Genomic DNA, 27,188 nt, shown 5'->3' with positions numbered 1-27,188 from the left:
TCCATATTTTGATACAAATTGAGCTTCTCTAGATAAATGAAAAGTTTCCTTTTTTTTATTTTGAGACTTTTACCCATGAAAAATCCACACCTTTGTAAATTACTTTTCCATGATTAAATCATGCCAAACAACCTCCTTAAACAAAGCTCTCCATATATGTTTTATGAGATTCCTAGCCAAACCATGAGATATTCCTCAGCCCCAACCACTTTCTCCTAAGGGCCTAGTCTGGTCATCAATCGTTACCAAGTGGAATTTGTGGCGATCCTTTGAGATATATCATAAAACGTTTTCCATAATGGCCTTTTATTCTTTTTAAATGAGTACAGGTACTTTTTCTGTTGTTAAGCAATATACCATAATATTTTTTCAAAAAGGCTTTTGCAAGAGTCAATTGCCTTCCAAATGAGAGCCATTTTTTAGGACCAATTTGTTGACACCTAATCATTGGGATTGGGTGAATATATATAAAATCATGTAAATAATAAATAACAAGAATAGGAATATGAAGAGAGATTGGGAGGTCAAGTCCAAGAGTCTCTCCCTCCATGTATATATCTATGAGCAATCTTAATGCAAAATGCAATTCACATTATGGAGTTACCTCCTTGCCTAACATGGTATCAGAGCCAACTCCATATTTAGATTTCCTTCCCTTATATCTCCCAGTCGAAGCAGTATTGAAGCCTAAACACACTATGTAATTACCACAGTTAGTTTTTGAATAATCTCTCCATGACTTTCTATATGCTGCCTCCATTATCCACACCCTACACACTACACTCCCGTTCAAGGCAGTTGTTTCTTCACATATCTTGCATATGATTTAATAACTCCCTAGTTCAGGGGAATTACAGTTGGTATAGAGGAGCAACCTCACTACGTTCACCCATCTCCCAAATTCAAACACTGCCTCTCCTCCAATGCTCCTCTCCACCATAGTCAACTCCCCTCTACACATATGTGCTCACTGCTCCTAGTTTTCACTCCCATCATATCCTCTCGATCCTCTAGTTGTTCGATTAGTCCCCCATCCACCCAACTCCAAATGTTGTCGCTACCATACGTGGCCCTCCCACTTGGCTTCTTCCTCTCCACAAAGGTAAATACTTTTGCTTTGGCCCTCCCCATAAGCGTTAATCCCTCAACCTCCATACACAAATTCCACGTTGGTTGAACATAAGTTGAACACTGCTGGTTCTCTTCGAGTTGGCCGGAACCGACCACACCTGCATACCTCATCTCCTCCCACAACACCTTTTCCTCCATACAAATATTAACATTGGCACCCTTCGTCCTACACACTATACGTTGAACGTTGGTGCCAAACGTTGCAAAAGCTCCTCCTATACTCTACAATTGTTGACACCCTTCCTCCTACGCACTATATGTTGAACGTTGGTATCAAACATTGTGTTGATGGTGCTGGACCGACCAACATGTCATGGGATCTCCCCCGTAAGAAGTCCCAAATATACCTCAGACCATTTGGAGTAGGAGTCCAGCAGTGGGTAGTACGGTATTGCCTTGAATGCAGTTCCTCGTAGAGGTAAATAAGATGCCATTTTTGGAAGAAAAGGGTGTGGCCTTGCAACAAGTTAGGGGAGGAGCATGAGAGATTCTAACACATGGAAGGGGAGAAGAGTGCAGCCCTTAGAAGCTTTTGATAGAACTCAACTTGAAAGGGAACACATGAGCTGAAAGAAATCACGAGATGGAAATCAAGATAGGCGAAAATCAAAAGTGATGAATTATAACAACAACACGCTTCGATAAGATTCATACAAACATATATAGAATAGTCCATACATACATGCATAAATTACAACTACATAAATCGTTAGAGTAACCAGATTAGCCGAACTGCAATAAACATATATGCATAAAGCATGATGACTCTGTTATATTAAAAGAGTGAAAGTTCCAATCATACATACAACCATTATAGCCACTATCCTTGATAGAAGAACGTTACAGACACTACCACCTCCTCCTCTGAAGATATGTACTCGCAATGCACTGTGGAGAGGCCAAGGCTCGTTACAATAAAATCAAATATTTCTCTAAGTTATACCTATCATTAGCTTGGCTCCCAATAGTGTTTACAATGAGTTATGAGGTTCTATATATAGCGAAGGGTGGGGTGGCCCTTAACATTCCCCTTTGTGACTCTTCAACTACCCTCATGACTATTCAACTTACACATGACTATTTACATTCTACTATTGACACTTGGTATTTCAATGTATAACATGTTTACAATACAATTTGCATGTTTACCCATGTGAGACAAAAATGGGCTTGAGTAAGCCAAGCAAGACATCAATGAGACTCGAACAGTTGTACGAAGACCAACTTTTCGAAATCCTCTTGGTGATCAATGGTGGAGAATGGATGCCAAGCTTGGTAGTCTATTATGGTGTCCACATACTCTGTGGGGACATCCATTTGAAAGAGAACTCTTGCCTCTGTTGCATCTAGGTACACTTATTTGGCACCTCTGTCCAACTCATCAAATAGCATCTGCATCATGGTATTGAGTGCAGTTAGACTAATGACATACTAGTGCATAGTGCCTGCTCTTATCTGCAAACCTACATTAGTGGCTATGTGCGTCAACTACTTGAAGTACATGTCTAGCTCCAATCAGACATGATTTTTTTCTTTCAGCTCCATGAGTATGCTAATGGATGGGATCAGATGTGTGTGGACAATGACATCCATGCTCTTGAACACTCATGCATGTGAAGCAAGTAATCTGGTGATGAGATGTGGGAGTTCCTCATAGTTCCAGATCTGATTCTAGATGCATGCCTTCAACTCCACTGCCTTTGGATTCATCATCTTTTGCAAGTACAATAGGGCTCCCTTGTACCTCATTGTCCATATTTGCATGTGATCAACAACATTTTGTATATCTCTCAAGATGCATGCTCTCCTAGAAGAGCGTTGCTGTCAACCATTAATATGGACAACTAACTTATGTACGGTGAAGAACCTAAAGTACAACTTCCACATGATCATCTCGAAAGATGATACTTCATCAAGTATTGTGTTCTCTAGTTGTGCTCTAGCAGATTTTGTAGCTTGTTCTTTCCCTACTTGGCCACTTGCAACTCCTTAGCCATGCACTCATTCTCAACTATAAACAATCTCACATTTGAGATGGTGGCTTTGCTATATGCCTTTGTAACATTGGCCAATGCAACTAGATGTCTATGCACATCGGACATGATCATTCATTCTTGAAAATGTGTAAGAGCTACATGGACATCCAGAGTGGGCACTCTTCGTGACTGCACAACTCTGTGTTTGTTAGGTAAAATTAACTCGGAGTTTGAGACAAGGCTAACCTGGTTAAATAGTAATGGTTTTGGGCACATGGTATAGTGTACCCATGGTATTATGGTCTGTGGTATTGCATGTAATGGAGCTTATAAAAGGTCAGGAATACTTCATTGTAATGTAGGCCTAGAGGTGAGCAGTGAAGGCTCACTTGGCCGAATTGGCCAGGGTTTCAACCAATGCTAATGAGATCTCATTGGGTTGGGTTTTCCCCCAAATTTGGGGTTTTCCTAGGTAAATATTATGTTCATAATATTTAAGTGTATTGTTATCGGTTATTTTCTTATTGCTCTCTGTAAATCTCGGTAAATAACAATAATAATTTATCTCTCTGCCATAAATTTCTTAACAACTAGTATCAGAGGTAAGTTGGCTTTAGAAGGACGTTTTTTGTTGCCAAGGGTTTGTATTGGCCTAGTAGATAGAGAGGTAATTAAGTTTTTCTTGCAGATCTAGATCAAAAGCCTAGATTGTGAAGCAAAGTTGCACACTATTGGGTCATGAGAGATTTAGTGGATGAGGAGGATATGTGCATGTGGATTAATTAATTGATGAACCATGTACCTATAAAGAACGCCTCGATAACTAGTGTTTGTAGTGGTTGGTGACACATGTAATTCAGTAGATGGGTTCTTTTTATATGGACATTGATGTCATATGTACAAAGACAACAACAAGGCTAATATATATATATATATATTATAATGGAGTGCTTTGAGGAGGTAAATCCCCTCTGCAGACAGAGGCGATCCCTACTAGCCCAGATCGGGTCTAGCAACAATCAAACAATGCTATCACGCAGGTTCCTTATTGCAAATTAAAGGCCAATGATGAGAGCCTACCTAGATTCCAACGCTAGTACTTGTAGAAGAGTCGAAGCTCCCGCTCCTTTGTTCTGGCTGGTCAAGATCCCCATGATCTCCGTGAATGGACACCTGCACATGCAAAGAACAACACAAACACAAGCATAAAATCCAATAGATGAAACTATATATCGGTCAGAAAAGATATAACTCAATCATCATTACAAAAGACAATAAGAGTGGAACCATAATGATAGTCGTTTATTATTGATAAACAAAGAAGAATACAACCATAGTTTTGATGTCATATCCTCCTTTGGTTGGGTGATCAGCAGCACATGCCTTGCAAAGCTTGTTGGGATTGGGAACAAGCCTCTCTCTCTTTGGTTACAAGAATATCCTTGCTTGGATTTGGCCTTATGAGTACTAAGAAGTCTCTTGCAGCATCAATCTCTTGGACTTCTGAAACTATGACTATGACTATCACTAGCTTGCTCAAGACAAAAGGACAAGCTTTTATATATAGAAGGGAAGGAGTTATGATCAACCACAGTATTCATGGGATTGGCTTTATCACTAAAAAGCTTCCATGAGAGGTGGCAAACCACTTCCCTTCTATGGAGATTTGAAGCCAAACCAAACCAACTCAATATAGATTCAGTTCATGAGTGGGTTAGGAAGAACCTTCGTAAGTTTGTTTGTTAAACACTTTACCCAACTGGGATAGCGCGAGTGTGACTCTGAGACAGAGCGCCAGCTGGTGCATCCTCTTTGGAGGATTTCCCCCATTGGCATGAGAGCTACATTGTCGAACTGTGCCAATGGAAAAAGGGCTATTTTTATGGGTATTTTGCAGAAGGTGTCTTTAGGGCATATGAAGTTCATACTTAGGGGAATACAATGCAAGTGTTTCCAGGTCATGTCACTTCTCACAGGTCCTAGAATGAGTCCTCCAAGGTGTGGGAGAAGGGGTAATAGGGACGGTGAGAAATTGTTGTGTAACAGATGACCCCTAAAACATGAGGCCCGAGAGAGATAGAAGGGTGAAATTCTTTACAAGAACACGTGCAACTGAAAACACCACTGCCAGAAAACCTGCGTAGAGAAGTACAACTGATATCTCAAGTACATGATATATGTGGTATGGGTGCAGCCATCTAGGGAAGGAGTCATGCAATAATCATAATAATCCACAAATCATAGCTTGGACTCTAACAAACAAAATCCAGGGTCTTGCGCTCCATCTCGATCCGAACAAAGTACAAGTTCAAGCATGTGAATATAGGAGTTGAAGTCGGACATGCATGACCATCGTCTGAGTACCAGCTAATAGTGAAGGCTGTTAACAGATGCGAGAGGTACCACCAATAATGACAATGGCCCTCAAGGTACTATAGGTACAATCTACGGCATGCGAATCAGTGAGTTGGCGTCGAAAACCCGCAAAATCATTCGATCGGAGGCCAATGATGAAAACCTCATGTCAAACGCGAAGAACCTGCCATTGAGGCATGTAGGCTCCAAGGCACCGGAAGGGAGTCTCTAGATCAACTTCTTGGATAAAAAGCTGAAGTCGACAAGAAGTGACCTTGATTGAAGGTGGGCCATAGTGTTTCCCACATCATTGACACGAGACAGAGGATGAGTGTTGTGAATCAAGATTATGTGAGTTATCAGAGGGAGGTTGTTATTTTGCATAGATCGATGGAGTTGAGCTCGGCAGGACTCAACGGCATCTCATCGCCCCAAGATCCTACTTGATCAGTGGGAGGGAGAACCCACGTATCAGAGCGAACAATAATCATGTTGATAGGAGTGACGTTAGGAGGCGGGAGTGGAAAAACACTCATGAGGGCAAGATCTTTAAAAAGTCTAGCTCCCACACTCTCATATGATTTGGAGTTATGCTCCACAAAAGGGACATTGCCTTCGGAAGAGGAGGCGAAGAAGGAGAGCTGGTCTATGGTAACAATATTCCCTTGATGAGGGAAATGAATGATACAAAACAAAGATGAAGCTACAGCTTGCATAGCGTATGTCCAACTACGTCCCAGAAGGAAGTTGTAGGTAAGATTGGCGTCGAAAACTTCAACTTCTATCTCGACTGTCTTCCCTTCCGAAAAAATGGCCAAACGTTGGAGTATACCATAAGGATGGAATTCTCTTCCATCAAAAACTTCCAAGGTTGTAGGAGACTGGCTCAGCGTCAGAGAACCAATAACCTTCCAACAGGCAACTAACATGATGCAAGTTGAAGCACCTTCATCAATGACTGTACGATGAATCATTTTGGAATTGATAATGACTTGTATGAGGAATGCGATTTGGTGAGGCAGTCTCGGCGTATGGCTTTCGAAGTCAAAAGTAATTAGGTCCGAGTCGGCCGAGTCTATGCCACCGATGGCCGATACCAAGGACTTCCTCTGCGAGGGGAAACTCTGGAGTACTTCTAAGGCGGACATAGCTGACGGGGACTAGGCTAAGTCCTCAATGATGTTGTAGTGCTGTGCAGCATGAGCATTAGGGTTGTAATAAGATTTCCGGAGTACACCTTTTGGAGGGGGTCGGATGGGAATTTCAGTGCTAGGTCTCTTAATATGGAGCGAACCAGAACTGGACGGAGGAGTGCTAGAGGGGACCTCAGGTTCTTTCTCGGCAGGCGACAGATATTCTTTTGCCCGAGTACTGATGTGGACAGGAATTGTCCCAGTCATAAATACTTGACACCCCAAGGAAGATGAGGGTTGAGAGGGGTCAGCCACCATTTGGGTTTGTTGTAAGGGAAAAGGTTCTTTGAGCACCGCAGGAGTCCCAGGAGCGCTCTTCAACAAACGACTAACTTTAGACCAATGTGGGCAATCTTTGGTATAGTGATCCTCGCCATAGATAAGACAAGGATACTTGGGTTTGCGCTTGGCACCTTCCTCGGGTGGAGCTTTAGGGGAGTCCTGTTTAGGTTGATCCGGCTTATTCTTTCATTTTACCTTCTTCTTTCCTTTCGAGGCTTTGTCTATCATGGTGGACTGGATGACATTGACCTCGGAAGTATTACTAGAATTGGATGTAGCCTGAGAAGTATTTCCATTCGAGCATTCGACTTTTGCTTGCCAGGGTTTGCAGAAGTCTTCTTTAAGGATGGATTAATGGAACCAATAATACCATCAACAGATGGTGTTGGTGGGGCTTTGGATGTTCCTGGTCTCGGGGCATCAGGCAAATAATCATATAACGTACCAGACTGGGAGTAAACCAAGTCAACGTATTGACCACGCGCGATATTTTTCTCTTCAGTTACACATGTCCCCATCACAATGTCCCGTGCTATCGGACCGACGAACGAAGTCGTAAACCAGTCGGTAAGAAGCTGATCGGGAATCCAAAACTTGATCAAATGTTGACGCCATCTCCATTCATCGATATGCTCAAAGATATGTGTAGCTGTTGTCTGTTTTAAGGATGTCAGGAGGTGTGTACCCATTTCATATCGAATGGGAAACTGAAAAGGATTTAAAAATTCCATAGCCAACGAGATAAAGTCCTGAAAGGATCCGTGAGCTAGCTCAATATACCATTTAGCTGCAGAGCCAGTGAGATTCCTTTGAAAGAGGCAAATCCGAATCGAATCATCAAGCCACGAATTTGATGAACACCATAGATGATAAGTCATGAAGTGGAATTGAGGATCTTCATTAGCTTTACCATCGAGTTTGGGACAATCATCGGGAATCTTAGTTGGAACCAGAGGCCAATACAGATTATGAAGAATGGGATCATAGGTTAGTTTGGACACATCCGGTAATTCCAACGTTGCTAAAAAGGGTAATTGAGGGTTGAAGGACATCTGGGGCTGTGGGTAGGATGGAGTACCAGAGTTCCAGCCAGCTGGTGGTTGCCCCCATGGATTTTGTCTAGACGGACTCAGCCCCAGAGGGTTTTGTCCATAGGGGTTATAAGATGGCTGACCCTGGATTTTCCCCCCAGCATTCCATTGATTACCAAATTATCCTGCAGGAGCAACATAAGATTGCTAGTAATTTTGATAAGGACTCACCTGCAGTTGTTGATAATTTTGATATGGGGCAAATACAGTTTGCCCTTGGGACTGTTGGTAACCATAAGGTGGCTGGGTTCCAAACTGAGCCTGAGGGATAGGTTGCGTTTGATAGGTTGGTTGGGATTGAATTCCAACCTGCATTTGAAGACCGGATGGGGCCTGGGGTCCAGCTTGTGGCCTAAAACCGGGTTGAGCTTGAGAGGCAACAATCATTTGAGTGCCCAGTTGAGCAGCTCCAGAAAGATGTCCTATAGGTTGAGCCATCTAGCTAGAAGGTTGAACTAGTTGAGATTGAGGTTGGCCCACCTGCCCAGAAGATTGAACTTGCTGGGTTTGGGGTTGCCTTTTCACAACTGAGGGTTGTCTTGACAGGCCGGATGGCTGAGTGGGCTGGACAGTTGGTTGACCTGATTGGATTTGAGGCTGGCCAACTTGCCCAGGTGCTTGACTATACTGGATAGCAGGTTGGCCTTGTTGATGGTACGGTTGACCAACTTGTCTAGATGTTGGACCATACTGGACATTGGGTTGGTTTTGCTGAACGTAAGGTTGACCAACTTGCCTAGATTTTTGACCATACTAGACATTGGGTTGGTTTTGCTGAACATAAGTTTGACCAACTTGCCCAGATGTTGGACCATACTGGACATTGGGTTGGTTTTTCTAAACGTACGTGTTATTGACATTTTTGGGCACTGTAACCCCAATCGTAAATGTCCATAAACCGAGGGCTCCTAAGTCCCTAAAAGTGTTGTTCCAACCCCTAAAAAAACAAGGTCAGCTCATTACATCACCTCTCAGAAGTTCTCCATGAAAAACTACTCAGAACTGGTTAAAACTGGACCATCCCACCTGCTCCATGGACAAAGTGCGATGCATCCCACCTAAATACTCATAGAAGGTGTGATGCATGTGAAAACGCCCTTCTATGGAGTGCGATGTGCGAGAATGGACAAATGTCAGAGGCAATGTGCGAGGTGGAAAATCATGGAATCTTCTAGAAACTTCTCTTGTGACACTTTCCTCCCTAATTTCTCCCAAGGATGAGTAAGAGATCATCATTCTCCAAATGGCATCAAGAACTATCAGAGAGAAGACACTAATCAAACCCCAAAAGCTGACTCACCCTTATTTCAAACATCTATATATGGATCCCTCATCCCAGAGATCCAGAGGCTGGAATTTTGTATCTTGTAAGGAAGTGCTATTGGTTTCTTGCTGCAACATCATAGTGTTGAGTGATCTAAGCTTTTCATGAGGTGAAGAAGGGTTTCTTGCTGAGAGGATGACGCTGGGTCAGAACAATTGGTTATAATCCTCCCCTGTACTTTTCTTGATCTCAATAAAGTTGTTCAAGTTTTCCTCCATGTCCTTGCATATTTTATGATATATGTTTGTATGTGGTCAATATACATCTGATCTTATATTGTTTATGCTAGTAGATCTCTGTTCTCGGATAGTATTGTGCTGCTGTGATTCCACAGGTACTCTTTGAAGCTAGGTTGGCGAGGGAGCAAGTAGTAGGAGTCTATAGGAAGGGAGAGGAATCAAAGAGAGGAACCAAGCACAAGATTGAGGCTGGTCCCTCCATTCTTCTCTTATCTATCTAGTCATAAAGGAATAAAAGAATAGCTTTACTCTGTTTGTTTCTAAGGTTGCTACCACCCTTAGTGGGATTAGCAGTTCTGTATAGAAACTATTGCCGGTAACAAAATGGCGACTCCATTGGGGAGCGACTAGATTGTTTGTTAGCCTATCTTTGTTTCTTTTATAAACTTACAGACGGAGCCTGAAGCCAAGCCAGCTAGCCTTCAAACTGCATTTGTTTTATGAATGCAAAGTAGATCAATGTTGCTTCAGTCAATCTCTGGGTTTGGTTTATAAATTAAACAATAGATCTACAAACAGACTAATTTCCCTAAGTGGTAGCTCTAGTAACCTCCTTAGATCCACCTCTGTGTTTTGCCTATACTGAACATTTCTTTCTTAGCTTAAATCCCCGAACTGAATTGAAAATTGTGAGCAAAAACTTGTTTGAAGTCTCGTTCTGGTACCATCGCACCTTGCTTTAAAGGCAGGCTGCTTCTAGCACACTTCCCGTGTGCAGTAGGTGCGCTAAAAGCAGAGTTCCCTGTGTGACAGATGTGCTGGTCAGATAAGGTTAACTTTACCTCAAGGCTTGGGTTTTTCACTCACTGTTTTCAGTTCTATTCTGGAGTTTAGCTATCTATGGTCAGTATATCTCTGTAAGAACCCCCTTCCTTTACATCTTTCCGCCTCCATAGTGCAAAGAAATGTAAGTGTTTTTATGTATTTTGCATCATTTTCAGTTCTCTTTTGCAAAAAAGTAGCATAATCGAGCTGTCGTTCTTTGATCTGAAAGTGTCGTAGCTATCGTTTTCAGCCATAGAAGACAATCCCCTTGCTTTGGTAGTCGATTATACAAGTTACTATTGCATATGATTTGAATTCGTAAGTTTTAAAGTGTCGAAAAGCAATTTTTCGTTTCAAAAATCGCAAAGTGTCTCTCTTACCCTCACTTCGTTTTGGAAAGAAATTTGTTGAGTACTGTCGCTTTAAAAGTAATTCAGATTTGCGCTTAGCTTTCTTACTTTCACATACATTAAGGAAGCTGAAAAACAATACATGCATGTGCATTTTCATTTAGATTGCTTGTCGTTTGATTTAGGACAGTGCATATAGTGTATGCTCTATGCTCTATGCTGAAAGAAAATCATCTCTCTTTCCTTAGTAGCTAGGATTTTCATTGCTGAAAGAAGATTAAACCACTGTTTATCATCTTAGACTGCATTTTAGGAATTGTACATCTACATCACGCGGTGAACCTGAGAGGCAAATTTCTTAAACAATATCAACTATAAAATAAATTCAATGAATCTAAAAATGCTTTGGAACCTAACGCACAACATTTAGAAGTCTAGGCTAGAGACGTGTTCCGGCGTCGTAAAACGTGGTAACTGTTTCTTTCATTGTTGGTTGGGTGATTCCTCCACTTTGAGACGACAAGTGCCAATACGGACTTGTGCTCCCACGTACCATCAAGTATATATTCGGAGACCACAATAGGCTTTATCGTTTATCCATAGAAAGCCGTGTCTGTCGCCCTATCAATCACAATTCACTAAACACAACATTTAGGAAGATTGAGTGACATACCGTAAAAAGTATTCTGTAGTTTTGCGATTCGTTTGGTAATCCCTCTGTCTAGATTTCTATAGCAGTCTCTTTTGTTCCTTTTCAGACTCCTTAAATGAAAAGGTCCATTTGAGCACTTGTCACTTCAATCTCATTAAAAATCGAAGGTGACTAGAGTCATCTTTTGTTTTTTCTCGACTCTTAAAAATTGAAAAAACAAGTTGTGTCAAAGCGTCTAAAATTCATTTAATTCGGAAAACATATTTACTCTTTGATTTTTAGTTGATCGAGTAATCTGCAACTGTGGAAGAAAGTCAATCAAAACCTCATCGTTCGCGGAGGCTTACGAGTCAACCGTCTTTGTCTCCAAAATCAAAATTGATACGGGCAAAGCGAACTCGTTGGACCGGGTCAAAGTCTCCTGGTAAAGTTGGAACAAGTGTTCCAACACCAGCAAAGACTCTGGTCACTCCAAACATTCTTGGTAACCTTTCCCTTACAGAAGAAATTTAGCAGCCACCAAAGGATAGTAGAACAGATCCTAATGCAAGAGTAAACACTTCTATCTCTGAACCAGCTACATTAAAAACTGATTCAAAAGGTGTTATTCCCCAAACCTCTATCGTTGCAGATTCTATACCTTCGTCAGCACCAGAAATATTTTACGGACCTGACGGTCTGCCTCTTCCACTAGGTTTGATTGCTATAGAAAAGATTGTGGAAGATCCTCAGTGTAATACTCCGTCTCAATTTGGAGTTGAGATCACCTTGTATCCCTCTTCTTCAGAAATTAGTCTATCGCTATCGGAAGCTCCTGTAGAATCGCTAGGCAATCTTATGGATAGGCTAGAAATGTCTGAACAACCGTCGACATCTAGGACCATGTCATCCGACATATCAACGACAGAACTTCCTGCCATCACTCCAACAATGTTCGCCGGCATACCATCTGTTCCAACTAGCTCTTAATCGCTAGAGGGGGGCCACCTAGGGGCTAGTTCGACAGTATGGTATGTTCCTATTTATTCATCCGGAATTATATCCAGAAACTCTCATGTTGGATCTTAGCAAATTGACCCTTCAGGGTGTCAATTTGGGTAGTCCGGTCCTGAAGGACAAACAATTCCCTTAAGTACCAAATTACCGCTGTATGGGGGGCAATATACCCTTTCATTGTCTCCTCCGAGAGGACAACCATACGAGAGCTCACAAAAAAATTCAGGTTATGCTGGAATAACATCTAGCAATTGGGTGCCAATACTGCCTCAGCAACCAAGAGTTGTATATTCAATGAAACAATGTCTACCTATGTCAAGTATACCAACTACGCCAGCTATTGTGACAGTGTCGCAAGTACAAGCATTGATGGTTGTATGCCAACCTCAGGTCTCTCAGGTTGTAATGCAATAGCCACTTTCCCCTACGACTTAGCCACAATCGCCAACTAGTGGAACGACACAGGCCCAAACGGGTAAAATTACCCCTCAAATTGGTCAAACATCCAGTATTGGACAACAACACATGGTGTTGTGGGGAAAAGTATCCGATGCGGATGACCCTATCCCTACTCTAAAGGTGACAGTCTTTAGCAACAACTGAAAGTAAAGCTTTGATGTTTTCCTTTATGAAAGTACAGAGAGGGGGAAGAAATGATCAGCCAACCTGGTATCCTTCGCTTGGTCGATCTTGATCCTCTCTCTTTGTCTCTTGTTCCCAGCTCCTTGCTCTCTTTGCCGGTCCAGCTACACACAAGCCCTGCACAAAACGAGAGAGGAAACTACAAGATACAAGTACTCATAACTGATGCATGGATTAGAGTGAATCAAATATACATGTAAATACAATACATCAATGCAATACAAGTATATAGGAGAACATGCAAAACTTTATTGATAGAAGTAACAGGGTTCTGAGAAGGTTACAACCAATGATGGTTCCAATCCAGCAGCACCTCCCCAGCAGCAAGAACTCTCCTCTTCACCTCTAGTAAAACAATCACCCAATAGCTCTAACTGTAATCCAACAGCACCTCCTTGCTTTACACAAAATTCCCGCCTCTTTAGACCTCATAGAAGAGCTCTATATATAGGAGAGAAGAAGAGAGGATGAGTCAGCTTGAGGCTGGCATAGAGCTGACTAGTGTCCTCTCCCTCTTCAGTTAATCTTCAGTTCTTGAGTCCACTTGGAGATCCTTGCTTACACATGGTGATCAAGTACCTCTTACTCATCAAAGGGCGAATCTCATGAACCAAGTGTCAGTTTGGAAGCTTCCTGGGCAGTTGACACCTTGCAGGATGACTGTGCCACTTGGCCAATCTCGCCCAGCGCAGGTAGCCTTCATTACTTTTGACTTCCAGCGCAGGTACAGAGTGGGACAGTTGCATTACAGCGCAGAAGCTCAGTTAAGCAGCTGACATGATCCAAAATAAGCCTGTTTTGAAGTGTTTTCAGGTGGAGAACTGATTGGAAGTGCTGTTGTTTGATGACCTTGTTCTTTTAGGGGTAAGAACAACATGTTTAGGGATTGAGGATCCCTGTAATTATTGACATTCCATGCTCCATGATGCGAGGCACAAAAATGTCTATAACAGTTGCCCCCTAAAGTATGAGGCCGTTTATCAGGTGAAATGCTTTATCTAGAGGATCCGAAGTTCGTTCCAGTGCTGAGGAGAGTGCCCTGTAATACAATACAATACAATACATTATTTTTCATTCATCATTATTCTCATGATCTAGCTGAGGCAGGCATTCCCATGCTCTGCTTTTTATAAATACATTTTGGTACATATGACAGACGATCGTCTGAAGATAGACTGATAATTTTCTGCTGAAATTATCATCCTTTGAGTAGGATGATCATCTGCTGCAATGATGTACATGGCAAATGCTTTTATATTTCCTGAATATATATCGTAGCCCGGATGGATGAAACTAGATCCGGGGTCTTCAAACTCGTTCGATCTTCACTCTAAGTACAAGTCGATCCATGTGAGAATTGCGCTGAAGTCGAACATGGAAAGACATCGCTTGATTACCGGTCAATAATGAAAACCGTTAACAAGCGCGAGAGGAATCACCAATAATGACGATGACCCTCAAGGTACTGCAGTACAATTCACGTGGCGTGAATAAAGGACTTGGCGTCGAACGCCACGCAAAATCTTCTGGTCGAAGGTCATTGATGTATACCTGTCGCCGGAAGTGAGAAACTTGCCATTGAGGCATGCAAGCTTCAAAGTACTGATGGGGGTGTTCCTAGATCAACTTCTTGGATAATGAGCTGAAGTCGACAAGAAGCGATCCGTCAAAGGAGGGCTTTAATGAATCCCACATCAATGACACGGAACGGAGCTAATGACTTTAGTGGAGGTAAAAACAAACTGTGACATGTGATTCAGGGTGGCGATCATGAATGGATGAAGGATAATGTATGGTAGTGGATGGGACACGGTTGACACTTTCAGAATGACCCCTCTTGAACATATAACGACACTGATGCGATGGATCGGTAGCATTACCCCAAACATGGATGGTGTGGCGAGGACCATGGTGATAAGACCGGTGAATGAAACAACCCAACCCGATGTGATACGGAGGAAAAGTGTCATGTTCAAGAGTGACTTGCTACCATTAAACTTTGAATGTTCTCCCAATTTTTCCCCAGTCATTTCTGACCAGTACCTCTTTATTTTTGTCAAGCTTGAGGAGGATAACATATGCTTGTTCTATAACCTGCCCTTCGGGCAAGCCTATCGCTATGATTTAACGAGCCTAGCGATAGGGAAACTCGTTCTCGTCTAAAGACAAGTTTGTCGCTATTTAATCATTTTAACGAGTCTAACGACAAGGAAAACTCGGTCCTTTTCATTTTTAGAGAGTCTGAAAAGGTACAGAAAGTCAACTCCATAATTCCTTTTTCGTCATCTAATCCCTTAAGTCCGAAAAAGTATAAAACAATACAGAAGGGATGGCTGTTCGCTACTTTTACGAGCCGAACAAGACAAGCGCTCGATCTTTTTGTGCAATAATCCCTCAGGTCCAAAAAAGATTAAAATCTAGAGGAGGGATAGCTCTTCCGGTCGTTTAACGAGCTGGAAGGCCAAAACTCGGCAAACTTTTCATATTTTACGAGTCAGATGAAAAGAGCTCAAAGAAGACTCGTCTTTTGAGGAACGAGTGATAAACAGGGATAGCAGCAGATTCCAGGTACAGGTTGGAATTCTCCAATCACGGCAGTGTCACAAGGATGGCTAGGTGAAATCACTCTTCGCAGCTGTTTCTCAAAAGAGGTAAACACACAAATGGAGGTGAATGATCGGCCAAATGAAAAGTGGAGGTGACGGTGCACAAACACGACCAAGGCTTTTATGGCTGATGGATTTACGATCTCAAAAGGTTATTTACCGGGATAGGTTCTTTTTTTAGATAAAAATGAGCTTAAACTCTGGAGGGAACATTGCTCACTGCTTTTATTTATTTTTTAACGAGCATGAAGACTGCGTTAAAACTGCTCGGATCTTGCGTTTATTTTTTAACGAGCATGAACTATGTGCTAAAACTGCTCGATCTTTTGCATGCCCCCAGCATCATAATAACGCATGTCAAAGGAGGGTGCCCCCCAAGCTTCATTGCATTCAACTTGGTGGTTGGAATGAAGGTTTACCTTTGAATTTTGAAAAGGGGATTTGTTTCATTTTTTAATGAGGTTGACATAGTAAAAGAACTATCCTCGTGACTCCTTGTTTCATTTTTTAACGAGGTTGACATGAGATAAGAACTGTCCTCGGAGCCCACTGTATTTACAGTATTTCCATTAGGGCGATGATCCATGCTGACAAAATGTTTAGGAATCTTCCGAATCCATTAGATATAGAAGATTTCATATTGTAGGTTTCCATTGTGGCCACTTCCGCTAGATCACTTGCAGGCGGTAGGGAAAAAGTACCCATTAAGGCAGGGTCTTTTAGGAGACCTACTCCGATATTTTGAAGCGAATGACTGCTTCCATGGATCATTGGAATGCTTCCCGTAACTTGTGAACTGTCGGGGAGGAAAGTTTGTTGGTCGATGACTGTAATTCCTCCTTGAAAGGGAAATGCAATCTTCCTGAAGTAGGTCGACACAACTGCGGCCATGGCATATATCCAGGGCCTTCCTAGTAGGATGTTGTAATCGAGGTTTCCATCAATTACTTCAACATCAATTCCTACTGTTTTGCCCCCTAGTTCAACTTGCAAGTTACTTAAAATCCCGTATGGAGTGTATGATCGTCCATCAAATGCTTTTAACATCGTCGACGATTTCGACAAGGGTGGTGAGCCTAAATTTTTCCAGCAACTCATCGACATAAGACATGTAGATGCCCCCTCATCAATAATTGTTCGATGAACAGTTTTGTTGAGGGCTTTCACTTGAATAAGGAAAGCTAGTTGAGCTGGTAAGTTAGGGTCATATCCTTTATGATCAAAGGCCACAAGATTGGAATCCATTGAGCTAATCCCACCTATTGCTGATAATAAAGTTTGCTCTTGGGAGGGGCAATTTTGCGGTACCTCAAGTGTCGACATAGTGGATGGCGATTGGGCCAGGTCCTTTACTATATTATAATTCTGTGCTCCTTTGGCACGAGGATTAAATGTCGATTTGTGTACTGCTCCCTTTGGGGACTTTATTATTGGCTCAGGAACGATGGGTGGCACAACTTCGGTCAAAGTTGTTGTTGAACTACTAGGTCGTTCATTAACCTTGTTGTTCGACAGCTTTGGATTCCCGTAATCTTTACTCCTTGTCAAAGCATTATTCTGTTGCTTCGAGGTAGACAACATAAGCACTTGGGATCCGGAAGCATTTTGATTAGCAACTAGATTTTGACTTGGATTAGGAAACGGATCAGTCAGTACTGTTGGGGTTTTTGAACTCTTGAAGAGTTTCTTAACTTCAGCTATATGTGGACAATCTTTTGTCCAATGATCCTCATCGCATATATGACACCCTGTCGGGGGTCTCCCTTTCCTTTTCTTTATATTCTTGCCCCCTGGTTGTTTCAGTTGTTTGCCCTTGTCGGTCGACATGGCATTTACTTCTGAGGTAAGAAGTCGCTCATTTGCATTTTGACTAGAAATTTTGCGTTTGCCAGTCACGCCATTACTGGTGTGAGAGTTAGTATTCGATCCAGGAGGGGGAGGAATTGAAAATTCAGGTCTAGGGGCGTCAGGTATTTTGTCGTAGAGCGTGCCCGACTGAGTATATACTAAGTCTAAATATTGAGCACGAGCAATGACTTGCTCCTCTGTTACGACTCCCCCTTTGGCCACATCTTCCGTTATAGCAGGAAGTAGCGACTTTATAAACCACTCAGCTAATAGCTGATCTGGAACATAAGTTTTCACCATTCTGCAACGACGACGCCACTCATGTATATGATCAGATATGTGAGTGGCTGTTGTCTGTTTGAAGTTGGTAAGGAGTTCTGTTCCTGTTTCATACCTTATCGGTAATTGAAAATGGGTTAAGAAAGTCGTGGCTAAGGAGCTGAAATTGTCGAAAGAGGCTCTTGGCAATTCAATGTACCATTTAGCTGCTGGACCTGTCAATGTCCTCTGTAAGAGGCGAAGTCTTATCGAATCATCATTCAGGGTGTTTGATGAACACCATAGATGGAATGTCATCACATGATTCGATGGATCTTCACCAGGATTTCCATTAAATTTAGGAATGTCTGATGGAAGTTTGTGTGGAATCGCTGGCCACCAAGGGGCATAAGCAATTGGATCATTCGTCAGCCGGTTTAGATCTGGTAATTCTAGAGTTGCTACAAAGGGCAACTGTTGGTTCAGGTTAGGCGAAGCATATCCAGGATAAGATGGTATCGCCTGAGCAATGGGTCTTTGCAGACCAGCATTATGCTGACAACTTTGACAAGGTTGATGGGTGTAACCATTATAGTATGGTTGCCCATTACTTACAAAGACTTGTTGCCCAGGTCCTTGATATGATTGCTGGAAAGGCGGTTGTTGAGATTGAAGCAGCTCTGGTTGTTGGACCATTTGCTGTTGACCAATACCGGATGATTGACCAGGATGAGGAGTCATAGTACTTGTTTGGGCCTGAGTCGCTCCAGATAAGGAGGCACTACCCTGAGATTGTGATTGAGTCGCTGAGCCAAGAGGTTGTTGTGTTACAACAGGTAACGCTTGTACTTGCGACACATTCGCCATAGCAGGTGTGGTGGTAATATTCGACACAGGGTGGACTGGTTGCATAGAATATACAACTCCTGGTTGTTGAGGCAGTATTGGTACCCAACTGTTGGATGTAATTCCAGTTTGACCTGAACTTTGTTGTGAACTCACGGATGGGCATCCTCCCGGAGGAGGTAATGAAAAGGCATACTGCCCCCCATATGGTATCAATCCGGAACTCAAGGGGATCGATTGCCCAGGTTGACCTCCAAATGGATCAATTTGGCGAGTTTCAACATAAGAAATACCAGATGATAATCCGGACGAAGAAATAGGAACTAACCATGTCATCGTCCCTGATGGGACTCCGGCTTGTTGTTGACAACTTGCCGGGACAGATGGTATACCAGCGAACATCGTTGGAGTAGCAGTAGAAGCCTCTGCTGCTGCTGTGTCGGACGACACAATCCTAGATGTCGACGGTTGTTCAGACATATCTAGTCTATCCAAAAGATTTCTTAGAGATTCTACAGGAACTTCCACTCGTGGTGGACTAACTTCGAAGATCAACGCGGGAAGGGTGATGATTATTCTGCTTAAAATAAATTTTATTAACGACGCTTTTAGAGACAAACTTGCTTTTTCATGTTTTAAGAGTCGAGAAAAAGCTAAAGATGACTCTAGTCGCCTTCGATGTATTAACGAGCCCGAAGTGACAAATGCTCGGTTGGACTTTTTCAGTTATAGAGTTTGAAAAAGACCAAAAGAAACTGCTCTGGAGATCTAGGCAGAGGGTGTGCCAAACCTTTCGCGAAACCACAGAATACGTTTTACGGTACGGGTGGTCGATCTTCGTGAATGTTGTGTTCACTGCATCGCGATCAGTAGGGCGGCCGACACGGTTTCCTAAGGATAAAGGATAAATGCCTATAGGGGTCTCCCAATATATACGCGACGGTACGTGGGAGCACAAGTCCGTATTAGTGCCACCGACTCTCAGGAGGAATCACCCACCTTCGTAGAGATCGACAGTCACTACGTTTAACGACGCCGGAACACGTCTCTACCTAGACCTCTAGATGTTTGCGTTATGTTACAAAGCGTTGTTATGTAAATTGAGTTTATTTTAATGTTGATCTTGCTTAACAGTTTGTCTTTCAGGATCACCACGAGATGTATTGGTACAAATTCCTAAATGCAGCTAAAATGATAAGCAAGCTTTACAATCTTTTTAGCTTTGAAAATCCTAGCTACTGAGGGGAGAGAAAAACAATATCTTTCCACACAGAGCATAAAGCACAAACTAATGCACTTTCTCCTAGATCAGACACACAAACTTATCAAAAATGCAAATGCAAGATGCATGTATTTCTTTTCTCTTCCCTTAATGTTGATGTAAGACAGAAAGGAAACTGTTGTATAATTTTGAATCCGATTCGAAGCGTAAACAAACAAGTTTCGTCTAAAATGAAAAGACACCTTACAGGTACTTGTTTCAACACTAAAAATATATGAATTCAAACCATAATATGAAAAACAAACAAACTCAAACAGCCATGAACAGTAATAAAACTAGCTCTTAAGATCACAAAGACACTTTTACAGTTCAGGATCTAAGAGGTCACAACTATACTGGTTCGCTTTTCACAATGGGAAACTGTAAGTGAAACAAGAAATACTGAAAGAACATTCACAGTTTCATCACACAACTGAGGCGGAATAATGTCAAGGAGAAGTGGTTTACAGCAAGTACAATGACCAGCAAGCAATCAGCAAAAATCAGTGAAAACAGGGCCAAGACACAATGGGAAAACTGAGCAAGACAATGGCTAACTGGACCAGCGCAGGCTCTGGTCTGTCAGTTTGACTCTCAGCGCAGTTCTCGAAGGGAGCACCTGCGCTGTAATGCAGACTACCTGTGGACAGCCTGCTCTGGGACACGAGAGTTGCGTCTACAAAGCTTTCCGGGTCATAAAAAGCTCAAAAATGCATTGTTTTTGCTGAAATAAAAAGCTATAGGTCAAGTACAGGCTAAGGGATGATCAAGAGGACGAAGATCTATCACAAAGAGTAAAGAGTCTTTTGTAGATAAGCTCTTCAAATCTTGAATTTGCTCAGCAAGTGAGCAAGAGTAACAGTCCCTCTACTTCGCTTTTGATATAGTCAAAAGCTTTTCGATTTGGTACTCTTTTCTTCAAGAAATGAATAGCAAAGATACTACAAACACCAACAAGATACTATCGATCCCCAGCGGAGTCGCCAGTTTGTTGTGGGGAAAAGTATCCGATGCAGATGACCCTATCCCTACTCTAAAGGTGACAGTCTTTAGCAACAACTGAAAGTAAAGCTTTGATGTTTTCCTTTATGAAAGTACAGAGAGGGGGAAGAAATGATCAGCCAACCTGGTATCCTTCGCTTGGTCGATCTTGATCCTCTCTCTTTGTCTCTTGTTCCCAGCTCCTTGCTCTCTTTGCCAGTCCAGCTACACACAAGCCCTGCACAAAACGAGAGAGGAAACTACAAGATACAAGTACTCATAACTGATGCATGGATTAGAGTGAATCAAATATACATGTAAATACAATACATCAATGCAATACAAGTATATAGGAGAACATGCAAAACTTTATTGATAGAAGTAACAGGGTTCTGAGAAGGTTACAACCAATGATGGTTCCAATCCAGCAGCACCTCCCTAGCAGCAAGAACTCTCCTCTTCACCTCTAGTAAAACAATCACCCAATAGCTCTAACTGTAATCCAACAGCACCTCCTTGCTTTACACAAAATTCCCGCCTCTTTAGACCTCATAGAAGAGCTCTATATATAGGAGAGAAGAAGAGAGGATGAGTCAGCTTGAGGCTGGCATAGAGCTGACTAGTGTCCTCTCCCTCTTCAGTTAATCTTCAGTTCTTGAGTCCACTTGGAGATCCTTGCTTACACATGGTGATCAAGTACCTCTTACTCATCACAGGGCGAATCTCATGAACCAAGTGTCAGTTTGGAAGCTTCCTGGGCAGTTGACACCTTGCAGGATGACTGTGCCACTTGGCCAATCTCGCCCAGCACAGGTAGCCTTCATTACTTTTGACTTCCAGCACAGGTACAGAGTGGGACAGTTGCATTACAGCGCAGAAGCTCAGTTAAGCAGCTGACATGATCCAAAATAAGCCTGTTTTGAAGTGTTTTCAGGTGGAGAACTGATTGGAAGTGCTGTTGTTTGATGACCTTGTTCTTTTAGGGGTAAGAACAACATGTTTAGGGACTGAGGATCCCTGTAATTATTGACATTCCATGCTCCATGATGCGAGGCACAAAAATGTCTATAACACATGGCTTCACAACCATGGCTAGTGCAATATCAACAATCGCAATTCCAACAAGTTTACCAAGGGACCAAGCAAAAAATATTTGCGAATAGTGGGTAGCCGTATATTCAAAACGGTCAAAATCAACCATTCTACCATGGTTATGCCCCTCAACCTTACCAAAGTTACCAGCATCAAATGCATTATGCTGGTATGCAAAGACCAACTTCTTAGGCGATTCCATCTTACCCTGGGTATGCTTCAGCAAACCTGAATCAACAGTTACCCTTCGTGGTGACTTTATAGTTACCGGATCTAAATCGGTTAACAAACGATCCAATTGCTTACGCCCCTTGGTGGCCAGCGATTCCGCATAAACTTCCGTCAAATATTCCTAAATTTAATGGAAATCTGGGTGAAGACTCGTCAAATCATGTGATGACCTTTCATCTGTGGTGTTCATCAAACACCCTAAACGATGATTCGATTAGGCTTCGCCTCTTTCAAAGAATGTTCACTGGTCCGGTGGCAAAATGGTATATCGAATTACCAAGAGGTTCATTTTATAACTTCAGTACTTTAGCCACAACCTCTTTAACCCATTTTTAGTTACCAATAAGGTACGAAACAAGAAAAAAACTTCTTACCAACTTTAAACAAATGACAGCCACTCACATATCTGGTCACATTCATGAGTGGCGACACCGTTGTAGAATGGTAAAAACATACCTTCCTAATCAACTTTTAGCTGAATGGTTGATCAAGTCATTCCTACCTTCCATTACAGAAGATGTGGAAAAAGGAGGAGTTGTCACTGAAGAGCAAGTTATTGCTCATGTGCAGTACTTAGACTTGATTTATACTCAGTCTGTCATGCTCTACGATAAAATCCCTGACGCCCCTAGACCGGAATTTTCCGTTCCTCACCCTCCTAAATCAAACAATGACTCTCATGCTGGTGATGACGTGATAGGCACGATGAACACGAAATCGACAAAGGCGACATCTAAAAAGGCCCGTAAGATTTCTAGTCAAAATGCGAATGAAGAACTTCTTGCCTCGGAAGTAAATGTCATCTCAACTGACAAAGGCAAGGAAACCAAGAAACCAAGAGGCAAGAAGAAAAACAAAGGGAAAAAGAAGAAACAAGGAGAACCATCACCCAAAAAATCTTCTGCAAACCCTTCCGAAGATAGGAAACCAAAAAGTCCATGCATAATATGTGATGAGGATCATTGGACAAGAGATTGCCCATATAAAGCTGAGATTAGAAAATTTGCTAAGAATTCAAAAACCTCGGTAGTTTTAACTGATCCATTTCCAAATTCTGGAACAAATATGGTTGCAAATGATAATGCTTCCCCATCCCAAGTACTGATGTTGTCGGTTTCAAAACAGCAAAATGATGCTTTGATAATGACAAGGAAAAACGATTATGGGAATCCACAGATGTCGAACAGCAAGGATATTGATCAACCTAGTAGTTCGACAATAGGTGGGATTGACCTAAAGGTTTCTAATCTTGTGTCGTTTAATCACAAAGGATATGATCCTCAATTACCAGCTCAACTAGATTTCCTTATTCAAGTAAAAGCACTCAACAAGACTGTTCGCCGAACAATTATTGATGAGGGGGCATCTACGTGCATTATGTCAATGAGTTGCTGGAAAACTTTAGGATCTCCAACCTTGTCACGATCTTCGACAACACTTAAAGCATTTGATGGACAAACATATACCCCATATGGGATTTTAAGTAACTTGCAAGTTGAACTAGGGGGGGAAACAATAGAAATAGATGTTGAAGTGATCGATGGAAACCTCGATTACAACATCCTACTGGGAAGGCCCTGGATATATTCTATGGGTACCGTTTTGTCGACCTACTTTAGGAAGATTGCATTTCCTTTTCAAAGAGGAATCAAAATCGTTGACCAACAAACTTTCCTCCCAAATGGTTCCCAAGTTACGGGAAGCATTCCGATGATCCCTGGAAGCCCCCATTCGCTTCAAAATATCAGAGTAGGCCTAATAAAAGACCCTGTATTAATGGGAACCTTTGCACTCCCCTCTCTAATAAATTTAGCGAAAGTAGCAATGGTAGGAACCCGCAATATGATATCTTCTATATAGAAGATCTTAGAAAACGATGTTAATATGGATCATCCGCAGGTTTTGCCTCCAACATCAATAGAGATATTGTAGCAATCAATGTTTTTTGCATGGGAGGTGAACCCAAACCAACGCTCCTCAAGCATTTGGATGGATAGGTCTAAGGAATATGACACCCCTTTAGATCCTTGGTCACAAGTGCATAACACAGACGAAGGAATTATTCAGTCAATGATAATTGACGGGGCACCATGGGAAGATTACCACCGTCGTCCCATCTTCCAGATTGTCCTAACGACCTTAATCATCCTTCAGTTTTTGATTTCCTATCAAATACTGTAAATACGGTGGATTCCGAGAGAAACTTGTCTAATATCGAAGAGACTATAGCCATAAATATCTCGACCAAAACAAATGTTGTAGAGAATATTCATGTCGGCAAAAGCTGTTCTCCTTCAGAACTAGAAATATACGAAGCTCTTTTTCGCGAATTCAGAGATGTCTTTGCTTGGTCATATGATGAAATGCCAGGCATTGATTCGAGTATAGTTGAACACGAAATAAAGATGTATCAAGATTTCAAACCAGTAAGACAATGGCTATGGCAGGTGCACTCCAAGAAAGCTGTTGCCATCAAGGCAGAAGTTGAAAAACTTCTCCATGCTGGTTTCATTTTCCCCGTTCCTCTAACAGATTGGGTATCTAATATTGTTCTTGTAATGAAAAATCAAGGAACTATTAGAGTGTGCGTCGATTATAGGGATGTAAACAAAGCTTGTCCAAAAGACAACTATCCTACACCCTTTATTGACCAGATAATTGACGAGTGCGTCGGATGTGAAATCTTTTCATTTATGGATGGATTTTCCGGGTATAATCAAATTAATATCTGCCCACAGGACCAATCAAAGACTGCATATATTTGTCCGTGGGGCACATTTGTGTGTCGCAAACTACCCTTTGGTTTAAAGAACGCAGGGGCAACATTTCAGAGGGCAATGAATTATGCCTTCCATGACATCAAAAACATCGTTCAACCATATCTCGATGATCTTCTGGCTCGTTCGCGAAAGCAGCCCGATCATCCGCAGCATTTGAGAGCAATATTTCTACGCTGCCGACACTACAAAATACGACTCAGTCAACACAAATGTGTGTTATGTGTTAGTTCTGGTCGCTTACTTGGCTTTGTAGTCTCAAAAGACGAGATTTGTCTCAACCCTTGTAAGGTTCAGGCAATCATAAATTTGCCTCCACCTTCAAATTTTCTTCAAATTCAGAAACTCCAAGGGAAAGCAAACTTTCTAAGGAGGTTCATTCCAAATTATGCCGAACTTGCTAAAGGTTATACATGTCTTTTGAAAAAAGAAGTACCCTTCGAATGGGATCAGGTCACACAAGCTTCCTTTGACGCTTTAAAGGAATCCCTGACAAAAGCATCATTAATGTACGCTCCTCATTATCAAAAAGACTATAACTTGTATGTGGCTGCAGCAGACACAAACATCACAATGGTTTTAGTTCAAGAATTGATGGAATCGAACATCCAATATATTATTTAAGTAGAAACTTAAATGATATAGAGAGAAAGTATTCCTACGTTGAAAAGCTAGCTCACGCAACTGTTCAAGCAATACAACGATTTCGACACTATGTCCTCTTTCGAAAAACTACCATATTGTCAGATTGCAACCCCATGACTTATATATTGTCATGACAGTTACTGGGGGGAAAATATTCAAAATGGATGGCAATCCTTCAAGAGTTTGATCTGGAATTTGTAAAATCCAAATCAAAGAAATCCCTAGTTTTCGTGGAATTACTATGCAATTTCCCATCGTCATCCAACGATGACACATCTGAGGAAACCATCTTGGAAGAGTCTTTGTTTCTAAAATGTTAAAGCAATCCATGGTATGGAGATATAATCGTCTATCTCCAAACCCAAAAATATAGGTCTAATACCTCTCGATCGAAACAAAAATGTATTCGATACCAATCAAAAGACTACATGATCGTCGGTCATACGCTTTACCGACGTGGTGTCGATACAGTTCCGAGGAGGTGCCTCACCCATGAGGAGGCCGAAAAAGCCCTGAATGACTGTCATTCAGGTGCATGTGGGGGGCATCAATCTGGTTATGCTACGACACAATTTTTTTTACGAGCAGGATACTTCTGGCCAACAATGTTCAATGATTGCATAACTGCCGTCAGAAGTTGCCATGTATGTCAAATTTTTGTTAGCAAAACCAGAAAGCCACCCAAACCTCTGTAGTTGATTATCGCTATTAGGCCATTCGCCAAATGGGGCATATATTTCATGACACGTAACCCCACCTCGACCAGGGGGCATGGGTATATCATAGTCGTTGTAGACTATTTTACCAAATGGGCTGGGGCGATGCCTACATTAAACAACACCGGCGAAACAACTGCTCTTTTCTTTTTCAATCATGTAGTCACCAGATTTGGCATTCCAAAAGCCATAGTCACAGATCATGGGTCGCATTTTCGCAATCACATGATGATTGAAATGGCTGCCAAACTAGGGTTGTCCCACGACAGTTCTACTCCTTATTACCCGCAGGCTAACGAACAAGTTGAAGCAATCAACAAGATCTTGAAGCAGATGCTGCAAAGGATGATTGGAGTCCATAAAAGGAGTTGGCACCTGATCCTGTACTTAGCCTTGTGGGCGTACCGACCATCGGTAAGGAACGTAACCGGGTTTACACCTTTCCAACTAGTGTATGGCCTAGAGGCAATCCTACCAGTCCAGTGTGAAATCTCGTCCCTCAAACTCACAATCGACCTTCTCCTCGTAACCTCAGAAGAAGAAGCTCATTTCTTGGAACTAATCCAATTGGATGAAACTCTTCATGATGCCACTTTAGCTAATGAAGCCCATAAGAAACGGGTCAAGGCGTAGTTCGACAAGAATGTCAAACCCCATGTCTTCTTAGAAGGTGACTTGGTCTTACTTTACGACCAAGAATCCGATAAATTGGGAGTAGGTAAACTCAAATCCTTGTGGATGGGCCCCTATATTTTTAAACGGGTATTAGCAAAAGGAGCCTACGAGTTGATGGATTATGACAAAATCCCATTGGCACAACCTCGTAACGGGTTGTACCTTAAGCGTTACTACATGTAATTCAGTGTGGTAACCCATATGCTTTTGTTACGTTTTTGTTTTCACTAAGAGTAATTGTTTTGGTCGAGTAATC

The 27,188-nt window shown here is 42.0% G+C and overlaps 1 pseudogene; it reads right to left on the bottom strand.

Moving 5' to 3' along the window:
* LOC149256359 (carbon catabolite repressor protein 4 homolog 1-like) overlaps positions 1-8,466 on the bottom strand; it is a 78,785-nt pseudogene extending 70,319 nt beyond the window's left edge.
* Between the last annotated feature and the right edge of the window lie 18,722 nt (positions 8,467-27,188).

The sequence above is a fragment of the Pinus tabuliformis genome, chromosome 7, assembly GCF_031772625.1.
Source record: "Pinus tabuliformis cultivar Carrire ecotype Pingquan chromosome 7, CPIR1, whole genome shotgun sequence".
Taxonomy (NCBI): domain Eukaryota; kingdom Viridiplantae; phylum Streptophyta; class Pinopsida; order Pinales; family Pinaceae; genus Pinus; species Pinus tabuliformis.
The sequence above is the reverse complement of the archived record's forward strand: the minus strand, read 5'-3'. Positions and strand labels throughout refer to the sequence as shown.